At 41.5% G+C, this 14,359-nt stretch overlaps 1 protein-coding gene across 3 annotated transcripts in view; it reads left to right on the top strand.

The window, feature by feature from the left end:
• Positions 1-14,359, top strand: part of sema4c (sema domain, immunoglobulin domain (Ig), transmembrane domain (TM) and short cytoplasmic domain, (semaphorin) 4C) — a 96,357-nt gene that overhangs the window by 30,165 nt on the left and 51,833 nt on the right. The window contains exon 2 of one of the 3 annotated variants that reach the window (XR_011691572.1): positions 3,332-3,465. The exons of the other annotated variants lie outside the window; for them this stretch is intronic. The gene's annotated coding sequence lies outside the window, so the exon portion shown is untranslated. The remainder of the gene's footprint in view (positions 1-3,331; positions 3,466-14,359) is intronic. 3 annotated transcript variants of the gene reach the window in all.

Raw genomic sequence — 14,359 nt, 5'->3', positions numbered from 1 at the left:
CTGGATGAAGCCAGTGGAAAGCTGAGGTCTGGATGACTTACTTATTTAGGAAAAATCTACCAGAGATGGCCAGTATGCTGCTGTGCTGTCACATAGTCATGTGTGCATGTGTGTGTGCATGTGTGTGCCTATAGGTATCCCAGCCCATGGCCTCAGTAGCAGCAGTATATTTCATTTTGGAGAGACATTTTTCCTAACAGCCTCTAAAGTTATTCTGCTGCTGTTAAAGCTTCAACAGACAGGCCGGCGGTTCAGTCCCAGGTGGAGACACTCACCGAAGGGTTAAACGCTCTACCAGAGGCGTTTAACAGGCATACACACACACTCATATGGTGAGTTAGCCACAGTCATGAGGTTCCTGATTAAGTCTGAATTCACTTTCCAGCACATTTAATTAAACTAACTCAATTTCAGAGACCCTACCACCAAATAGAGTTTCACAATTATGTAACTTGCCTTTTATTTTCTTGCAGGATTTATCCAGTCTTTTGGTGCTCTCTCCTTTTAGAAAAACAAGTCAATAGCCGGTTTCAAATCACTACTGCCCAATTAAAACCATGAAGGATTAAATTATCCTTTATGGGTTGAGAACATTTTTCCACTTCTCAGGATAAATAAACTATTTAAAAACATATCGGATTGTTTGGAAACTGCCTCGTCACAGAATTAAAACTGGGCTTTTTTACTTCTTCAGGACATTCGCAGCAAAAAGTCTGAATCACAGAAATTTCAGATTTGATTTTTCAGAGAGCTGTGTGAAGGATCGACACACAATGTCAGGTTGTCTTGTGTGTGTGTGTGTGTGTGTGTGTTCAGTCCATATAGACTGACAGACATCACAGCTTTTCCAGTCAATATAGTGCAGCGCTGTGTGCATGGACTGTAGCTGAGTTTCCAGTGCTGCTTTATTGACAGCAGTGAATGAACTATGATGGTGTCAGAGGTTTTGCTGCTGCCTTTGTTTGTTCCCTGTGTGTAACCGTAGCCGGCCCATACGTTACTGACACTATCCACTTGGCCCTCGGCGCTCTCTTTGTGATTAGTGAGCCGCTGATGCTGACATGAATCTTGGCCTCTAGATGCACACACAGAAACACACACACACACACACACACACCGGCTGGGACTTGGCAGTTAGTTGTGTGATCTGCGGTGTGAACCATTGGATCCAATGAATGTGCCTCAGGTGTGTGAATGTGTAGATGTGTGAGGTCAGAGTGTGTTTCAGGTGTGTATGAATTCCAATAACAACAACACAATTAAAAAGAAAAACAGCACAATTTAACTGCGAAATCAATTAAATTAAATCCAGGCACATTTTTCTCATCAAGCTCAGCTTCAGTACACACTGCTGTATTCATGCCATAGCAATAGAAAGCAGTCTTGACATCACTGAGCCAGAGAGTCCAAAATGGTGGAAATTACCATACCTTGTTAGCTCTGCTGCATCATCCACTTTTTTGCGTAAATTCTGCTTCACAAATGAGGAATGATTTTTAGACAGTTGTGAGATAGGAGTCAATGGTAGAAATAGGTAGTTAAAATAAACTTAGCTAAGTCTACAAGCCAGAAGACCATCAACAAGAGCCTACAGAGAATCTACAGCTGAAAATAGAATATCAGAGGAGAAGTGAGAAAAATGAGTTTGCCAACCAGCAGTGAATAACTATCAGAACTCTTTAGCTTTCAGGTTTGTGCAGTCAAGAAGGAACTGAGACTTCTAAAGAGCAACTCTGGACTTTGTACAGAGTATCCAGCTGCAGATGAAGAAACTCTCTCATAGCAAATATACAAAATGTTTTATTCATTTGAGTAAAATGGTTCTTCATAGACAATAATAAACAGGCTTCATGTATTATTATACCAGTTGGTTCTGAAAGGTTGCTTCAACCAATTAAATTCAACAGATCCTTGGGGCTTACAAAGTCATAATAAGATCATTTAGAGGAGAGCTGCCGTGAATGGGTGTGGCTGATATCTGTATCTGGTTTAGCAGGGCTACTCGGCTGGGTGCAGTACCAGGGGCAGCAGGGTGGGTGTCCGGAGGTGAGATGAGTCTCCTTACCTCAGAGTTTATTGATAGGATTATAATCCTGCATAACTGGAGGCTTGGATCCCAAAGACGGAGAGCTGGTCCGGACCACCTGTACAGGGGTTACCTGGCAATCTACCAGTTACACTGACAGATGATTAGTACAGTAATTAGATTACTACAGCACAGATGATTAGCTATAAAAATAAAATACTAGGCAAGTATTCAACCAACATATCAAATACAATATGATAAAAAGCATTTAATAACTTATATTTAGTACAACTCATGACCAGAAAATACTTTAATGTAATCACTTAGAAACACAGAGCTCGTTTCTCTGTGTGTGACAACAGGAAATTTATTTTGCAGCTCACAATGCACACTGAATTTTCTTCCCACATAGAAAGGGCAGTTTCTGAGGCTCAGGCACATGGATAAACTCAGGATAAACTGTGTATTGTTTAGTTTTTCAAAGAAAACCCTTTCAGATTCTTGTATTTCTTATGGTAGAGCAGGAAGTGAGATTCTGTCTCAGCCTCTGCGTCTGACGGCCTGTTTCTGTCAGGCTTTCGTTTTCCAGCAGTCTGGTGGTCGGGTACTCTGCCACCATGTGCTCTGTGTTTAGGGTTAAGTAGAATTCTACTTTACTTTGTTTTTTTGTGCTTTTTGCTCCAATATTTGATCAGACTTTGTTTTTGTTTTGGGATGATTTAGTTTGCCAGATTGTGTTTGGTGTTTGTCCTGAAGCTCTGGTGCTTGTGGGCAGAGCTTTAGGATCAGCTGGCACAGGGGACTCTCCGTCTTAGTTTTGGACTCTTATCTTTTGTTCTTATCTTTGTATGTATGTGTTACACAGTTTGGTGTCGAAGCCTTCAAATTTCAAACTCTCTATTCTTAACTTCACAGTTTCTGTAGTTACTGCTCTCGGCCTTTAGAGAATCAAAGTTGGGACGTCACATCTGGGTGAAAAACCGGCATCTACTACCGCATTTATTATTAAAACTTGAAAACTTTTAGATTTTTTAAAAAGTGAAACAACAACTTTCAAATTCGTTAGCATTCATAGCATCCAAGAAAATGCACCTGGCTGGCTTGTCTGTTAGCGGTTAGCTCGGCAGCTACAGTGGTTCACCAACTAGCCAGTTAGTGTTAGACCACAGATGAATTTCACTGTGTTACATTCTGTTGTGGGCAGGAGTTTAATGTGTGTGTGGGTGTGTGTATGTATTTGTGTATTTGTGCGCGTCCACCTGTCACTCATTACTCGTCTCTTCTTCTTCTTTTCTTCTCCTTAAGCCCAATGTGACCTTCATCTGGGTTGCGTGTCTCTACTCAACATTCACGAAGACGACAGAAGCAAAAAAAAGAAAAACTGAGAGGGAGATTAAGAAGAAAGCACACAGACGCGCGAGGGAGGAGAAGAAAAACAAGTAAGAAAGTAAAAACAGAACAAAGGGTGGAGAAGAAAAACAGCAGCATCTTTTCTGCCTCCTCTGAAACCTTCCTCGGCAAACAGCACAACTGGCAGAGTGAATCAGAGGAGGAGAACAGAGGAAAGAGAGGGAGAGGTATGGGGAGGCATGTAAAATGTGCTAAGAATCAAAAGACATAAGAAAGTGAGTATGAGAAGGGAAAGGAAAACCTTGCAAGAGGAGAGGGAGGTGGCGGTTGTCAAAACAGGATGTGGAAATTACAGACATTTTCAGGTACTCCCAGAAAGAAATTATTCTGGTGCAAGACAAAGAGAGAGAGCAGAGCGACGCATGAGTGGAGGGTGCAGAAAAAAAAGCAGACAAAAGCAGGGGAAAGAGAAAGAAACGGTTGAATTTGGGTGGGATATTGGATTTCAGATATCAGAGCATTTTGTTAAGAATGATGCTGAAGGTTATGGGTGTGAATGTGTGTGTGTATGTGGGGTGTTCACACCTTTTCTTGATTGTGTACGTGTGAGTGAAAGTGAGGCTGCAAGATTCCGCCTGAAGCACAAAAGTAGAAAACAAAGAGAGAAGAAGAAGCGGGAGAAAAGAGAAATGACCGTGCGCTGAATTTCAAGTTTAGGTTTACTGAATAATGAATTTTGTGATGTGTGACTAAGAACAAGGCCATAATTTCCACTTTTACAGTTTTAGTTTAGTTTAGTAAAATCCCTCTACACTGTGTCCAGTCACCTAAATTCGGTTTCGAGAAGTTGAGAAAAATTGATGAAAATGTTGGTCCATTCATTTTTGTTGCTCCTCAGTTATCACTTTGCCCTCAGTTTTGCTTCCCAGGCTACATACAGACCATCCTAGTCTTCCCATTGGTGGAGGTTGTTGGGGTTGTATGCAGCCCAATGCAAATATAAGCCATTACAGGTAAATTACAATGACCCTCATTTGTTTTCTCAAATCTATTTAGGAACATGCACAATGTCAATTTTGACTAAACCCCTCAACAACACTGGACAGGTAATAACACTGAAAGGAGTAGTTCATATATACTCGTAGTTGCATTCCTGCCCCCAGGGTTAGATGATAAGATCAACACCACCCTCATACCTGTCACTTCAACATGAAGCAGGAGTCAGGAAGCAGTTAGCTTAGCTTCGCATAAAGACAGGAAATACTGGGAAACAGCGAGATTGGATCTGTCCAAAAATAACAAAATCTGATCCTGTAAATCCAGAACCGCTAAAGCTAATTTGCTAACACAAAGCATCAAGAGGACAAGTTGTGGTTCTACAGTGACCTATGACTATAATCAATTTGTAAAAAAAAAAAATAAATAATAATAATTGTGAAAATGTTCATTCTATTGTGAAAAAAACCAGCACTACCATGGCTGTCTCCCTCGCAGCTTCTTACATGGGCCTGGGCTGCTGCACTGAATGCTCTGCATAACGGACACGACATCACTTTCACAGACTGAAAATGAAATGTAGGTGCTTGTAGCTGAAACAATTCACAACCCAACCCGGCCACAGAGAGAGTGATGTGCACCCTAAAAAGGTCTGTTTGATAAATACTTTGGATTTTAGTCAGTAGACAGTAAAATTATAGAACCTAGTGATTAAGTTGTATAGAAGCTATAGATAGCCTAGACTACTATTCCAGCACCAGCAAACTGAAGCCACGTCCTGAAAACATGCACCTAAATGAGCTCCTATACAAGTAGTTATGACTCTCATTGTATTGATTTACCCTGTTACAGACTAGGTGCAAAAAAATAGATATTAGAAAGGTTCAAACTTATGTTTTTTATCATTTTTGGCCAATTTTGACAGAGTGACTTCATGTTGACAACAAGAATTTTTGCCATGTTCATAAGAGTGGTATCAATCATCTCATCCAACTCCTAGCCAGAAAATCCATAATCAACTATTCCCTTAAAGCCCTCATCATTTTACTTTGTATTGTGCTTTAGTTACATATTCACAAACTAATTTGCAATTAATTAAATTAACACAAAAATAACTAATACATAATGAATATGGGGTCTTTGGGATGCAGGTTGTTGCCTGCTTTGGGTAGTTGATAATTAACTTAAAAAAAACAAAACAACAGAAACAAGATGACAACTCCTGTACTCACAGAATCGAGGGTTATCATCAATAACCAACACTCCATTGCTGCCTGCACGTCGAATACCAAGCCTAAGCCCTCGTCATGGATACTATGTGTGATAGTGTGTGTGTGATAGTGTATGTGTAAGTTAGTAGGTGGCTGTCTCATGTTTGAAGTGCGTGATGAAGGGCTTTCTCATTTACAATCTTCTGTCTGTTTGATCGAGCGGCTGGGGGCTCCGGCAGACTTTAGTAAATTGCCTTCGATAAAAAAAGTAGTTTGTATCCCAACTTTCACCTACAGAATACAGAGACATATGGGCAGAAGAGGGATGCTCTTAAACACACGCATAGATATATGTACCGGGATGACAACAACGACCAAGCCGCACACACACAGTCACACACATAAACACAAAGGTGAGAAAAAACAGCCTCAGGCAACACTGCGCTCCTTTCAGTCCATATTTTTTCTGCAAGTGTATGTGCTTCTCTCTCTCGTCACAATGCACTTATCCCTCGTTCTCTCTAATAACTCTGGATCTCCCTCTCTCTCTCTCTCGCTCTCTCTCTCTCTGTCTCTCACTCTCTATCTGTGTCTCTCACAGTGTGTGTTTATCTCTGTGAGGATATTGGTTGCCGATCATAAATAGCTTTTCTCTGACAGGGTGCCATCACAGATGCCAAGAGCTCGGGAGAGGAAAAGGGGGAGGAAGGAGGAGAGAGGGCGAGAAAGGTGGAAGAATGGACGATATGACAGTGAGAGTAGGGAGATGAGAGGAGAGACAGAGCAGTAGATTGAGGAAAAAGCAAGAGAGATGGAGGTGGAGGTTATGCACATCAAGGCAGCGTGACAGGTGTCAGGTATGCAAAAATAAATGGACTCAACTTATATGCTACGCCTCCATACACACGCAGTCACAAAGCAAGAATTGCAGTGTTCACACACACTGACACAAAACTCAGATGAGATGCAATACGACACAAGCTACTTCTGTAAATTCTCAAATAGTAGTGGGTGCTTTCATTTATCTGAGCTGCTGGAAGAAACAGCAAGTATATTTTATCTTATTTTGGTGACTGTCTCCCTCTTTTCTCATCTGCTCCTGTTTTAATTTGTTGTTGCTGCTGTGTGCTGTTAATGCAAACATAACACTTCTTCCATATCCGCCTGCTCCCCTGATAAATGTAATATAATGTACTTTTACACAGCACAAACTCCCTCAGAACAACAACAGAACCACTCTGTTGCTCTGTTGCTCTGAGTTTCTCTTATGTAACAAAATTACTGTTTTAATTCACTTTTTTCAGTCGCTTCCAGTTTGCCATTTTTTTATATCGCTGTTAAGCTACTCAACACTGGCTGCAATGGCTTTTCACATTAAAAGTCTTTCAGTGCCTAAAGGGGTGTATCCTTAAAGGCAGCTTCTCTCTGAACGAAAAAAAAACAACAAAGTATAGAAGCAATTGGAATACATTAGTGAATGAAAACAGCGTTTTGGTTAAAGGACTAACTTGACATTTTGGGAAATGTACACACACTAAATATGAAGCTAAGTGGGCAATTAGCTTAGCTTAGCATAAAGACCAGAAATTTCTGGTCACAGTGTCTGGACAAGAAATGTTCCAGTTTAAAACACTGTATAAAACTGCAACATCTTTTTGCAATGCTGTTTGCGTATTAAACTCTTTGACAGAAATATCCACTTATTCATTTCAATTGCCTCTAATTTCTCAGCTGTATGTCTTTATTTTTCATCAATGCAACTGCAACAATACAACAATTCTTCAAATTAAAAGCCTTTTAATAGCTCAAAGCGGACAGTCATTGGAGTGGCTCAGTGTTATCGCCTTGTAGGCTTTTAATGTGAAGTGATGGAACTGTACATCAGACTGAATTACTGAGGGGTTTTTTTTAACCAGCTGTACGTTTTTGTGCTGACCATGACCCTTTATTGGGATACTGGCTTTTATTTGAGAACTTACAGTAAATAACTGTTGTGACAGTAAACACATTTGAGTGACACAGACATATATACTCTTGGCCAGTACCCAGTCACACACACACACACACACACACACACACACATGTTCCCCTCCATCAGTTTTGATGAGGTGAAGGAGTGTGAACCTTCTGCATCTCGCATTCCTCCGTCCTCTCTCTCCACGCAGCAGCAGTCCTTGTCTCTCAATCGATCCCAGCTTATCTTCCCGTAAACCTGGACCTCTTCTCTCTCCTCCTCACCTCGCCACCTCATACCCTCCTCTCCTTCCTTCTCATTGCTATCGATCAGTCTATGTGTTCGACAAAGTAGAGAGCAGGCAGCGGTTAATGTAGAGCCAGGCCGGAGGAGCGTTGCTCGCGGTTCACGTATCACCTTTCCCTCCTAATGGGTCCAATCAGGCTCTAATAGACCCGGGGTTAGAGCGCTCTCTTCTCATTCCTCTCACCTTACACTTCTCTCCTCAACAAATATCTGTCTCCACTGTAACTCTGCCAGGCGCATTTTCAGCTGATGACTGTTGATTTCACTAACTGATCTGATAGCTGTCACTGGCGGATTTTTAAATATTTATTCATCCATGGAAGGATTTGCTTCTGCTGAGTAGGCACACTCTTTGTCGGAAATGGCCTGCTTTGCATTTTTTTACAGTAATGCACATTCATTCCTGGGCTCTGCCCAGTAAGAACCACAACCTACTAATTTTGGCCACTGGGGTCAGCCCAGTACTGGAAGCTCAACTCTTTCATCATCTTCTGACTTCTCTCAGTCACTGAGCATGTTGAATCTGGTTGGGTTAAATGCCTTGGTGAAGGGCACCTTCATTGTTGACTAGTTGTTGAGTCAGGGGAAAGTGTCTCTCACCATTCTCCTCTACAGCTTTCGCCTGCCGTCCAGGGATTTGAATGGCTCATGAATAAAAAGTAAAAGAGTAAATGTGGTATTCAGGGAGATTAACATGGATGCACCGTTCAATGCTGACAGTAATACAACACAATTTCTCATTATAATATTTGAGAAACATCTCTTTATATAAAATGAAAATGCTATCAGCTGCATGTTAATCAAATCAATTAATTAAATCAACCAGGAGTCTGACAGTTAAAGTAAGATGATCACCACCAGGGGTTTTGCTGCTACAGCCTTTGTTAGTCCTATGTGACCTGTAGCTTATGATAGCTAATGTTAGCAAACTTTAAAAAACATCGCTGGATTACAGACAGTACGGAGTCAGTTTGCTGACTTTCTGACTTAAGCCCCTTTTCCACTGGTCAAAAAAACCCACTAACACACTAAGACCTGCTGACAATGTGCTTTTGTCAGCAGTGGAAAAGGGAACAATTGACTTCTTGAAGGGCGTGTCTTCAGTCGAAACAGAAAGGCAAGCTCGACTGGCAGTGGAAAAGGGGTCGACTGGCCTTTATTAGAGGGTTTAAAAACCTGCAGGTAATACCAGCTAATTTTGGTGGAAAATGGGTATTATGATTGCATAGCATACATTATTAATAGCTTAGCTTTTAGCCTTATCAATACCATAGTTTTTAACCTTTTCAATAGCTTAGCTTTTAGCTTTATCTCATATTTGTCACATTTAACAAAATATAGTTTATTACAACTTTGGTCTTATTTTTGTAGATTTTGTTATAGTTACAACAAAGTCTGGCAGGATACAAACATTAGTGATGTGACATGTTGTAAACAGGTTTGCCCAGAATTATGCTGTAACTTTTTTCCATTTTCCTTGACATTTACAGAATTATTTTAATTTCTTATATTTTTTGGATCAAAAAATATAAGAAATAACAAGTAGACATGCAGTACAACTGGCAACGAGGGGTTGCAAGTCAACAAGGGTTTATTTTAAAAAGAATAGACGTTTACAACAGTAATCATTTTTGGAATTTTGTTACTTTAAAATAAGTTTGCTAACCTATGGTATGTTTAAAACCTCCCTGATTATCTCTCTGCACGTTCTTATCCTCATCTGACTTCTGTTTAGTATTGTTCATATAATGTTCTCAGCTCTCAGCTATAATGCCTATTAGTGACTGGCATATTGTAATAAACTGAAATGATCCTTTAATATCTATGCTTTAATAACTATGCTATCACTGTCAGAAACAATCTGTACTTGTTCTGTGTATGCTTACAAGGTACACAGATAATCAGGAAGCAGTTCAGGTCAAGTTTCAATCATTTACTTCAACAAAAATATGCATTTTAATTTGGGCTAAAGCTCTGCCCCAGATCAAATCTGAGCAAGCTTAACACACACTGTGCTGAACTCACAAACCCACAGAAGAGCCAAAGATACACAACATCTGACCAACATGAAGAAACATAATAAAGTCAGATCAATCTAAATGCTGAAGGTGGCTGGGGAGGTGGAGGGAGATAAATGGGCTGAAAGCAGGTAGTGGTGTAGCAGCAAAGCTGCAGTGCTGAGGGTTGATGCATTATATGGACCATCCACTGGTAGATAAAGGTTGTTGTCACGTGTTTGGACAGCATTTAAAATATGTGACCATAAAACAACTTCTAACTGCTGTAAGACTCCTTAGAAAGCCATAACACTAGATAAATAGATCCAGTATTTTATATCACTGAATAAGAAACTTTACCATTGAAGCCTCAGCCCACAAAGCCACTCTGACCCTCAACATTTACACTACAGTTGGTCATGTCTTTTCCTTTCAGTCCTGTTTTTCCTCCATTGCCTCCGTCATTCTATTCATCTCTCTGTCAGTGTAACCTCGCCTCCCTCCCCACCTGCCGGCCATTGATATGTGTGGGCTGTTTCTATAGGAGTCCAGCGAGGTGTAACCTTTCTGCCCTGTGGCACCTCACTGGGATGCAGGGCTATGGGCTCAGCATGAACTCCTGAACTCATCCCGAAAGAAACGCTCAAAGAACGGAGCCGAGCAGAAAGGAGAGAACAGAGAGAGTGGGAGGGAAAGTGAAGAAGCGCTACTGGACAATTAGCCCCCTCAGGAGCGTAGTAGGCGGTCTCCCCAGGCCAGAATACACTGTGAGCGTTGTGAGGTGCTGGCAGCCAGAGAGAGGAAGGAGAAGCAAGAGGGAGATAGTGTGTGTGTGGGCGTGTGTGTGTCATAGTGTTTTGCATTCACACGCCCAGCGGTTGTTGTTCCAAAATGAGACGGTGCGTCGGGTGCCTGCAGGCGTCAATATGACCATTTCTATTATTCAGAGCTGATTACAGCGCTAAATCATACAGTGGTGAATACTTTTTAATGAGCTCTGAAATACAACAGAGAAACTTTGTCAGCTTTTTTGTTTGTCTGAATCTGGCTGGCGGGGGAAAAGAGTGATGTTTGATTAGTGTATTGGTGTGTGAGGAGCAGGTGGCAACATATATGAGTGGTGAGATTGGAGATGTTTGTGTGGGTGTGAATATGACACTTAATTTAATGTTTTGCATGTGTGCACAGTGTATATTATGCATGTATGATCCTCATGTATGTATGAGTGTGTGTGTGTGTGTGTGTGTGTGTGTGTGCGTGTGTGTGTGTGCATACAGACATACACATGTGTGTATGTAGCAGTCTTCTTGGGTGCACAGCAGTTATATTCAGTCTGTAAATGTGTGTGGGTTTGCCTGTTGTTCATAAGTCAGTGCATTGCCTTCAGCAAGGTTGATCGACCTGTGACTACATGGTGATCATGGACTAGCGCACACACACTCATATATGCGCACTGATGACAGGTCAGAGTGCTATCCCAGCATCCCCTGGGCCTGCACACAGGGCGAGGCAGGGCAGAGTGCACGTGAGTTTCACTCATCAGAACCAACATACGCTGGGCAGAGGAGGACGAGGTCAACCAGAGAAAAAAGGGGAGAGGGAGACCTGGAGGTGGAGAGGCTGCGAGAGAGGAAAACACAGACAATGTGTCTGCTCGCACATAACTAACCTGGTTATTGTTGGCTTTCTGCTGTAATCACATTTCTTAAATGTCAAGTAAACCAAAAATCTGGTTTCCTCAATCAGGTTAAAGGAATAGGAGTAGTTAGATTGTGAATCTCTTACGGACCTAAATGCACTCTCGTTGCAGTGTTTTCAATTATCTGTGTGCCATATAATATGCCAGATAATAGCTACAACAGCCAATGACATATAAGCACATCTTCAACAAACCAATCAGCCCACAGTCATGATAACAGCTCACTGTTTGGAGGTTTTCACTGTACTGTTGTGGGGTTATTTTGTCAAGTCACATTGAGTTGAAAAGCTTATACACACACACACACACACACACACACACACACACACACACACATATATATATGTGTATATATATATATATATATATATATATATATATATATATATATATATATATATATATATATATATATCATGATATTAAACTGTGTGCCATTAAGCCCTGTTATGAAGCATTTAACCAAACACTTCAGGGTGGAAATCTTCTGGAGAAAGGGTTTGACAAGTGACTCCTGACCAAGTCTGCTATTTTGACTGATTTCTGATTTTATCAGAGAGACTGATGCACTGATGAAATGAGTTGCTGTAGTTACTGGGTGGAATTATAACCATTGTCGTCTAGAGCACAGGGTTGAGGATCAAGGATCAAGGCCATTTATGAACGGTAAAAAGTCTCCACTCATGCGGAAACTCATTAAGTTCTTTTGGGTTTGAGGCAGTTCATAATGGCTGCAACAATGATTCCACACACTCAGATACTCCTCAAATATTTCTATCATGGTAACAAAAATGTGCCTGTTTACACACCCAGCACAGGGAAAAACAATGGTGTGAAATGGTGTTTGGCTCCACCTGATGAGTGTAGGTCCAAAATTAATTCTCCTTTTATCTCTGTTTTTTGGTCTCCACCAATTCTTGAGGGAAATTTCCCCACTGTTGGACTAATAAAGGACTATCTTATCTCAAATATCTGGCTCTTTAGCCACTAAATGCTCCAATATGTTCACCAGCTAGTAACTAGCTTTATCTGTCTTTTCTTTGGTGCTGGGCTGCTGTGGCTGGGAACAGTCTTGATAAGAGCAGAGGGAGTGAACCAAAACATTAAAGTTGTGATAAAGATGTGAAAATGCTGCAAATTACACGTAGCCATTTGACCCATTGTTGATATAAAATATTTGTTGGTGCAGCTTTAATATCTGATCAGAAGCCACACCAGCTTGTTATTAGGGCCAAACACCTGTTCCCAGTAGCAGCATTAAAACTATTCTTATTAATTAAATCAGGTCCATAGTCTATTTCTTCTCAGAATAGTTGTGAAATGTCTCCATCCCACGTCCACTCCCCAAACGTCTGAGCATGATCCGCTTCCATCCAGCACACCAACAGCACAGATGGTCTCGCTGTCTGTTAAACTGGACATCAGTCCCTCTCGCCTGCACCTCCTCTGCTATCACTTCCTCAGGTCTGAGCAGGTGTTTGGCCCGCAGTTAGACTCCAAATCAGATCCATTTCATCTGTAATCAGCTGTAGCCCCTGGCACTGATGGAGGAGATCAGAGCGCCGATCAAAGAATTATAAGCTGACCACGCCTGGCCAGCCGACCATGACACAGACAAGGCGGCGAGGGGGTAGGGGGTGGGGGAGTGAGCAAGATCTACAGTAGGGATGAAAGGAGAGAAGATGGAGATTTGAAGGCCTGCATAATCTCCCAGGGGGAGAGACATGAAAGAGCAGGGTGCTGGGTGGAGGCAGCAGTGACGGAGGCTTAGATGTTACACTGCGAGCTCACATGGGACTTTTTTTTTTTTTTTTTCAACATTTCCATCAATTTGCAATAGGTTGTTTAAAGTCAAATGCCGTGCTCGGTTCCGCTTCAGTTTGAGGTAATTAGGACGGGAAGTGAATTCCAATCACCATGTGAAAGGAAAGTCAATGACATTAACTTGATGCATTTGGATTGCTTGATGCCCTGACGCTGGTTAGCAAATCATTAATTGTATGCAAATATAGGAAATCATGTGCTCAGGTGCATGAAAACTGATGGGTGACTCACATGATGATAGCGGATTTAAAGTGCAATTTCAAACACTTTTTAGAGGATTTTTTTTTGAGGAGGAGGACAATACAGCGAGCCTGATCACTGTCTTTCATACTCATCTTCTACATTCACACACACACACACACACACACTGCACGCAGCTGATCAAACCGCTCTTTGATTATCAGTCTTTCATCTGTGCCAGCTCAACACAAACACGCTGCACAATCTGCCAACGCTTCACCCACACACACACACATGCATGCACACACACACACACACACACTCAGCTCTTTTATGTGAGGTGGTCAGCATAAAGACTCAACACGCCCATTTGTAACATCTGTATTCACAGATATGCTAGTTAGTGCTATCACTTCGATGCAGACTCACTCAGGCTTGATATTGCTTTGAAGCCTGTATTCAGACTATGCAGAGTATCATACAAAAACACACACTCTGTCTGCTTTTATTGTTGACCTGTGTCTTTGTGCCAAGACTCTCAGACGCTGAGTGCGCATGGTGTGTGAGGGTGAGTGTATGTTTCACTGTCAATGGAGTGTCCATGTCCGCGTGCTTCATGTCAATGCATAGAAAAAAGCTTCCCCGTGAGATGTAGAGCTGTGTTTTTTCAGCCCTGTTGCATACGTGGTTCTGAAGCACTGTTTGAATAGGTGACAGGTAACAGCACCAAAAATGCTGAGTTCGATATTGACTTCACTTTACATCCCACAAGTCATTTTGTTCAGTCAATTTTGCAGGGAGTTTTTGTAACGTGAT

The sequence above is a fragment of the Trachinotus anak genome, unplaced genomic scaffold (assembly GCF_046630095.1).
Source record: "Trachinotus anak isolate AG129_WGS33_773 ecotype Australia unplaced genomic scaffold, CSIRO_AGI_Tana_v1 ptg000008l, whole genome shotgun sequence".
Taxonomy (NCBI): domain Eukaryota; kingdom Metazoa; phylum Chordata; class Actinopteri; order Carangiformes; family Carangidae; genus Trachinotus; species Trachinotus anak.
This window is presented reverse-complemented; position numbering and strand designations above follow the sequence as displayed.